The sequence below is a fragment of the Rhipicephalus microplus genome, chromosome X (genome assembly GCF_043290135.1).
Source record: "Rhipicephalus microplus isolate Deutch F79 chromosome X, USDA_Rmic, whole genome shotgun sequence".
Classification (NCBI taxonomy): Eukaryota; Metazoa; Arthropoda; class Arachnida; order Ixodida; family Ixodidae; genus Rhipicephalus; species Rhipicephalus microplus.
In genome coordinates, this window is record NC_134710.1 from 254151452 (window position 1) to 254158186 (window position 6735).

Genomic DNA, 6735 nt, shown 5'->3' on the forward strand with positions numbered 1-6735 from the left:
AGATTGATTACTAGTGAATAATTGTAGGCGGTCCCTCTGATGTCATCGGGATCATTTTGAAAATGTCCACCTGCGGGTCTTGTGTTCTTGTGCATTTACCTTAATTTCTCGGTAAGTAGGGTAGTGTTGTTGATAATACGGTCGTTTTAGATGTTGTCACATATCGAGCTTTCACTCTGACGTCAATTGTCATTTCTCTTCAGTGTCTCTTTAAAGGGGCCCTGCAAAGTTTTTTTAGCATTGTCTGAAAACGCTGCCGATCGGTTGTAGAGGCTCCCAAAAACACGAGAGCCAAATACTATAACGCAGCACACGGTCTGGAATCCACAATAAATTGTCAAAGTTAGTAAAAATTGCTTTCTCTTCTCTCTACAAAAGACTGGTGAAGCTAAATTTTCACTCGTAGGAGGCCATCAATCAGCCCTTGTTTGATTTGAACATGGTGCACTCGGTCGTCACTGGTATCGCAGCTAAATGCCGTGACTTGTCCAGGAGTGCGCGTGCGCGCTCACACTGAAAAAGCGGCGTATATGTGGTATGCACCTCCGAGCAACCATGTCCTCCCGCAACGTACGTTTCGGCTATCCGCACAGCATGTCAGCTATGCGAAGAAGGCGCTGATTCCGGCTGCCACGCCTATTGCCATGTACTACACACGTGTGTGCGTTTGAGTGATAATAATGTTGAGCAGTTTTTTTTTTACGCCCACCATGCGTTATCCCGTTTGATTGTACCGTATTTGTGTGCATCCAATGCACACAATGGAAGGGTGATGAGCCTAAAAACTCAAAACCGGTTAAATTTTATTTTTTGTCGAAAATTATTCGTGGTCATGTAGTCGTATAATGCAGGTTGCGGCGAAGCGTCGTGGCGAGTGATTCAGCCGTCTTCGCCAGGTTGATTTTAACAAGGCTGTGAGATGAGTGCCTGAGAGAGGTTCACCTGCGGGTGGAATCTTATTTGAGTTCGGATTCTGACAGTTCTGAGTAATCAGATGCAAACGAAACATGAAAATAAAGAAATCACAAGAACACAGTAAATATACTCAGTTTCCATGCTCTGGCAGAGGCGTCTGTGAAAAGCACAACACAGCGGTGTACTCAACGTTCTTATATTCATATTATTACTTGCACGGTACACTGCAAGCCTAAATGAGAGGCACCCGCTTTTGTTTTTTCTCTAAAGTAACCTGGCTCAGTACACTCAAGTTTCAAAGCGCAAATAGCTTGCAACCTTTTTCTGGTGAATAATTTATTGTTCCTGATACTTTTCATTTGATTGATCAAAGCTGACGGTGAGCCAACCACGTCGAAAATTTAGTCTCGTGTGCACTTTACCACAGTCTAATCTGCCCTATGCAATGATGTTTTAACGTGCATGTTCGCAAACGCTGTTACACCCGTTGCTTCAATTAGATTCATAAAACATCGCACTAGTATCAAATTTATGGGTAAACTTGATTTTAGCACTTACAGATGGAATATAACTTCAGATTATCTTACCTTTGCGCCCACAGTGACGCAGTCACCGTCACTTTTCAGCGAAGGTTCATGGACAAACTCACTAGCCAAGCACCCAACAATTTCTTGGCTTTCAGTTGTTCGTGTGTCACAAAACTGGTCGTATATGCATCAAACAGTCATTTATGCCTCAGAGTGTCACCTTCGAAACAACTGTGGTGTCAAATGTGGCATCGCTTGTCATTATGAGTGGGTCAACACACATTGTAGAGAGACACTTTGTCCGTGTATTGCTGTTTAGCATTGGTGTCCAATTTCTCGGCGTACACGCTCAAGCGAGTCTAGCATGCATCGCCCATTGCTGCAGCAGCTTCACAAATAGTAAGTCTCGTACATTCTAAATCCTAATAAAGTAAAACAAGAGCAACGTGCCCGCAGTAACTTGTGTGCACCTGTTGGAATCACCGGACTTTACTGTCAGTATGCCGCTGGCCGCCGCTATGGTGGCCTTCAAAATCGTGGCCACGCGGTTTCCAGCACAGCTGGGGCACTTTTTGCTGCCACGCCCGCCAAGCAGACATCACGTGAATACAACCTACTCAAAAAAAAAAGGAAAGAGCACTCAAAGTAACAGGTGCGCATGACGTAACAAATGCGAAGCATTTCTTAGCGAACTACGGCGACTTTGAGCGTATCTATCTACCTATCTATTAAGCCGCTTACGATTTCCTGGCTGTTTCAATAATGGTGTCAATACCAAAAATTGGTATGTCACTACATAACTGTATGACGAGCATAAGTGACTAGTTCTAACATGAAAATTATGACATGTATGCCATGAATGTCATGGTTTCAATTTCATAGTCTTGCTGCTCTTGCGGTGGTTTCGTTCGCATGACATATCGCAAAACTGGTATGGTATGACATGACTGCATGGCAAACACAAGTGAAAGACCCTAACGTAAAAACCATGACATGCATATATTGTGTGCTTTGACAACACGCCACGCTCATGTTGCACTCGCGGTCGTTTCGCTAGCTTCCCATATACCAAATTTGGTATTATGGGACGTACATGAATGACGAAAGTGTATGACTGGTGCAAACATGATTAACATAAAATGCGTGTCATGTAAGAGCATGACTACATTCCACGTTCATGATGCGCTCACGGTCATTTAGCTAGCTTCACATATACCAAGTTTAGTATTACGTGACGCGAACGGACGACAAAGCTAAGTGACACGTCCAGACATGTTAATCGTGACACGCATGCGATGTAAAATATGACTACATACAAAGCTCATAGTTCGCTCGCGGTCGTTTTGCTAGCTTCACAGATAACAAATTTGGTGTCACGTGTCGTCAATGAACGCTGAAGGTGTATGATCGGTGCACACATGATAATCATGACACGCGTGTTATGTAATAATTGACCGATATGCGGGGTTTAACGTCCCAAAACCATTATATGATTATGAGAGACGCCGTAGTTGAGGGCTTCAAAAATTTTGACCACTTGGGTTTTTTTAACATGCACCCAAATCTGAGCACACGGGCCTACAGCATTTCTGCCTCTACCGAAAATGCAACCGCCACAGCCGGGATTCGATCCCATGACCTGCGGGTTAGCAGCCGAGTACCTTAGCCACGAGATCACCGTGGCGGGTCCTGTGTGTCATGTAGGTACGTGACAACATATTATGCTCATAATGCACTCGTGGCCGTTTCACTAGCTTCACATATACCAAATTTGGTATTACGTGACGTGAATGGATAACGGAGATAAATTACACGTCCAAACATGATAATCTTGACATACGTGTCATGTAAAGCAATCTACATACTAAGCTTATAGCGCACTCGTGGCCGTTTCGTTAGCGCCACATGGTCAAATTACGTGGGTCGGGAAACTTGGAACGAAAAGTGTCGGAAACCTGTTGCCTCAGCCATCAACGCTCAACATCGATTGAAGAGCGATAGGTGAGGAGGAGACAAATAACCAAAACTGAAAACTCAATGTGATTTTTTCTACAAAAAGCCATTATTTTATATAATTCATAGTTAACTATAAGCTTAATTTGCTGTGCATCTCACACCTGGCAAAATGGTTGATTGTCTCAATTTTTCGTTGAGTGCCGTAAGTCGGGAGGGGCGGGGCGTATTCAGGAAATCTGCTATCAGAGCTTGTGTTCAACTCAAGGTGCACGTTGGTTCGGCGCATTGCTAGGTTAACGAGGCATCGCTAATTTTTCCGTGATTGTTTTGTGAATATCTTCAGTAGTTATGTAGTTCACCTATTTTTATGTGCTGTTTCCTGATGTGACGTTTTAGACAGTGCCTCATGTTTTTTTTTATCAATGGCAGCCAGATGCACCCAATCCTACTGTTCATATCCCTCTTTCGCTCTCCCCCATCACCTAGATTTCTCCTGTTCTTTTCGGTCATGGGGAAGAGAGCCCTTCATGCAGTGCCTCAGGACGGAAAAATTATAAACTAATATTTGTTCAGTTGTGCACAGATCTGTGGGGCGGCATTTGCATTCCTCGTTATTACAATGTGGGTGGTCACGCTGGCTCTGTAAGTGATGCGTTGTTTTAGGATATTGTTTCGCCGTTCGTGGCGCTATGCGGGCAACCAATAAGGACGCGTCACTGTGACGCCACTCATTGTTTTTTTTTTTTCAAAGCTGCTCTCTCGCTGCAGTATTTTTGACGATTGGGCGACGTGAGTTTTTGAACTATTATGCTATTGTGCTCGCGAACAGTTTTCTCACAATGGCCTCCGTGAAGTTCCTTGTGCATATTGTAAGTACGTCACTTGGTTAGCAAAAAACTTTGCTTCCTCAATTTTTGTTTTTTTCTCTCCCGCATGCAATTAGGGAGGGACAAGATGTAATAAAATTGCGTATTATTAACGGCACGTAAAAAGCCAGCAGTAAGAAAATTTTCAATTTCGCGTCATGCAGGGCAAATGGGCGACGTTTGCACTAGTCATATACCTTCGTCATGCGTTCACGTCCCGTAATACACAATTTCGTATATGTGAAGCTTGCTAAACGACCGCGAGGACACCATGAGCATGGCGTGTTGTCATGACTTACATGACATGCATGTTATGATTTCCACGTTGGGATATATCACACTTATGTTCGCCATTCGGTCGTGTAACACCGAACCAGTTCTGCGTAATTCTATGTGAACGAAACCACCGGAAGAGCAGCAAGATCATGAAATGTAAATGATGACACTTATGACATGAATTTCATAAGATTTTCATGTCTTACTAGTTACTTATGCTCGTCATACCATCATGTTATTACTTAACAATGTTGGTATCGATACCATTATCGGAACGGCCAGGAGAGCAAAAAAAAAAGGCAGATCCCACGTACAGTGGGAATCGATGATATGCGAAGCACGAATGAGGAAGGTTGATATAGGTCACTTCAAAATCCGCACAACGTTACGAGACGGAGGTAAGTTATGCCATACTTGATTTTTATGTCATTATTATCATGTTTGAACGTTTCATTTACCTTCCTCATCTATTACCCTCACCTGATATCAACTTTGGTATATATGGAGCTAGCGAAACGGCCACGAGCTTGCTATGAGCCTAGCATGTAGTCATGTTTTACATGAGATTCATATCATATTTGGACGTGTAATTTACATAAGTCGTCATTCACTTCACGTAATACCAAATTTGGTATATGTGGAACCAGTGAAACGGCTGCGAGAACCCGATGAGCGTAGCATGTAGTCATGTTTTGCATGAAACGCATATTATGATTATCAGGTTTGGATGTGTCATTTGCCTTCGTCGTCTATTCACTTCGCGTGATACCAACTTTGGTACATGTGGAGCTAGCGAAACGGCGGCGGGCGCGTCACGAAGGGCCCAATATACTTCGACGCATCGTAGACGTGCGCGCTGACTGGGTGCAACGACGCCACGCTAGCGAAACGCGACAGGCGTGACCAGCGTTTGTTGGCGCGGCCCGGTGGCAACCGGCGTGATATGCGACATGTTGCATTTCGCGCCGACGACGTTACTTAGACACCACCACGTATGCCTCTCTTCGTGACGGAGGTATGCCGTCTCCGCTCAAACGCACATGCGTCAAAGCAACGCAGCGCGCGCCTGCGAGTATATGGCAGGCAGATCTACAATGGAGGTCCATGGGCAGATCCATTGATCTCTACTAGGGCGATGTCGGCGCCTGGCTTGCCGTTGCCCGCGTGACGCATGAAACGAACGCCGTCGTGCACGCGCACCGGGTCATGTCGGAGTGTTTAGGCACCTTGAGTGTGACATGTTGCCATGTTCTTACATGACACGCATCATGATTATCATGTTCGCACTAGTCACATACCTTCGTCATTCATTCGTGTGATGTCATTCATCCATTCATGCCAAATTTGGCATATGTGAAGCTAGCGAATCGGCCCCGAACGCATCATAATAGAGAAATGGCCGCGAGCGCATCATGTGCGTAGCGTGTAGTCATATTTTTACATGACACGCATTTCATGATTTTTGTGTTAGGATCTGTCGCATGTGTTCGCCATGCAGTCATGTCATACCATACCAGTTTTGCAACATGTCATGGGAATGAAACCACCGCAAGAGCAGCAAGATTGTGAAATGTAAATCATGACAATCATGACATACATAATTTTCATGTTATGGCTAGTCTGTTATGTTCGTCATACAGTCAAGTTATGTCATACCAAGTTTGGCATTGATACCATTATCCTAAAGGCCAGGAGAGCCAAAAGTCGTAAGCGGCTAGGCAGATAGTAGATAGATACGCTCAAAGTCGCTGAAGCTCGCCAAGAAATGCCTCGCATTTAAAAGTCGTAGGAGGATAGATAGATAGATAGATAGATAGATAGATAGATAGATAGATAGATAGATAGATAGATAGATAGATAGATAGATAGATAGATAGATAGATAGATAGATAGATTGATAGATTGATAGATAGATAGATAGATAGATAGATAGATAGATAGATAGATAGATAGATAGATAGATAGATAGATAGATAGATAGATAGATAGATAGATAGATAGATAGATAGATAGATAGATAGATAGATAGATAGATAGATAGATAGATAGATAGATAGATAGATAGATACGCTCATTGTCACCGAAGTTCACAAAGAAATGCTTCTCATTTATTACATAAATGAAACAGCCTTAGAAGAGGAACCAGGAAAGTGCATATCGTGCAGAAGCTTTCCTTTCTCGGTTATTTTTTCCTG

General features: G+C 43.5%; 1 long non-coding RNA gene across 1 annotated transcript; it reads right to left on the minus strand.

Moving 5' to 3' along the window:
• Positions 1 to 786: 786 nt before the first annotated feature.
• LOC142777148 (uncharacterized) lies at positions 787 to 2311 on the minus strand. Its single transcript, XR_012887947.1, has 2 exons — positions 1503 to 2311; positions 787 to 942 (listed from the first exon to the last, which is right to left on the minus strand). It is a non-coding gene; the product is annotated as an uncharacterized LOC142777148 (long non-coding RNA).
• Between the last annotated feature and the right edge of the window lie 4424 nt (positions 2312 to 6735).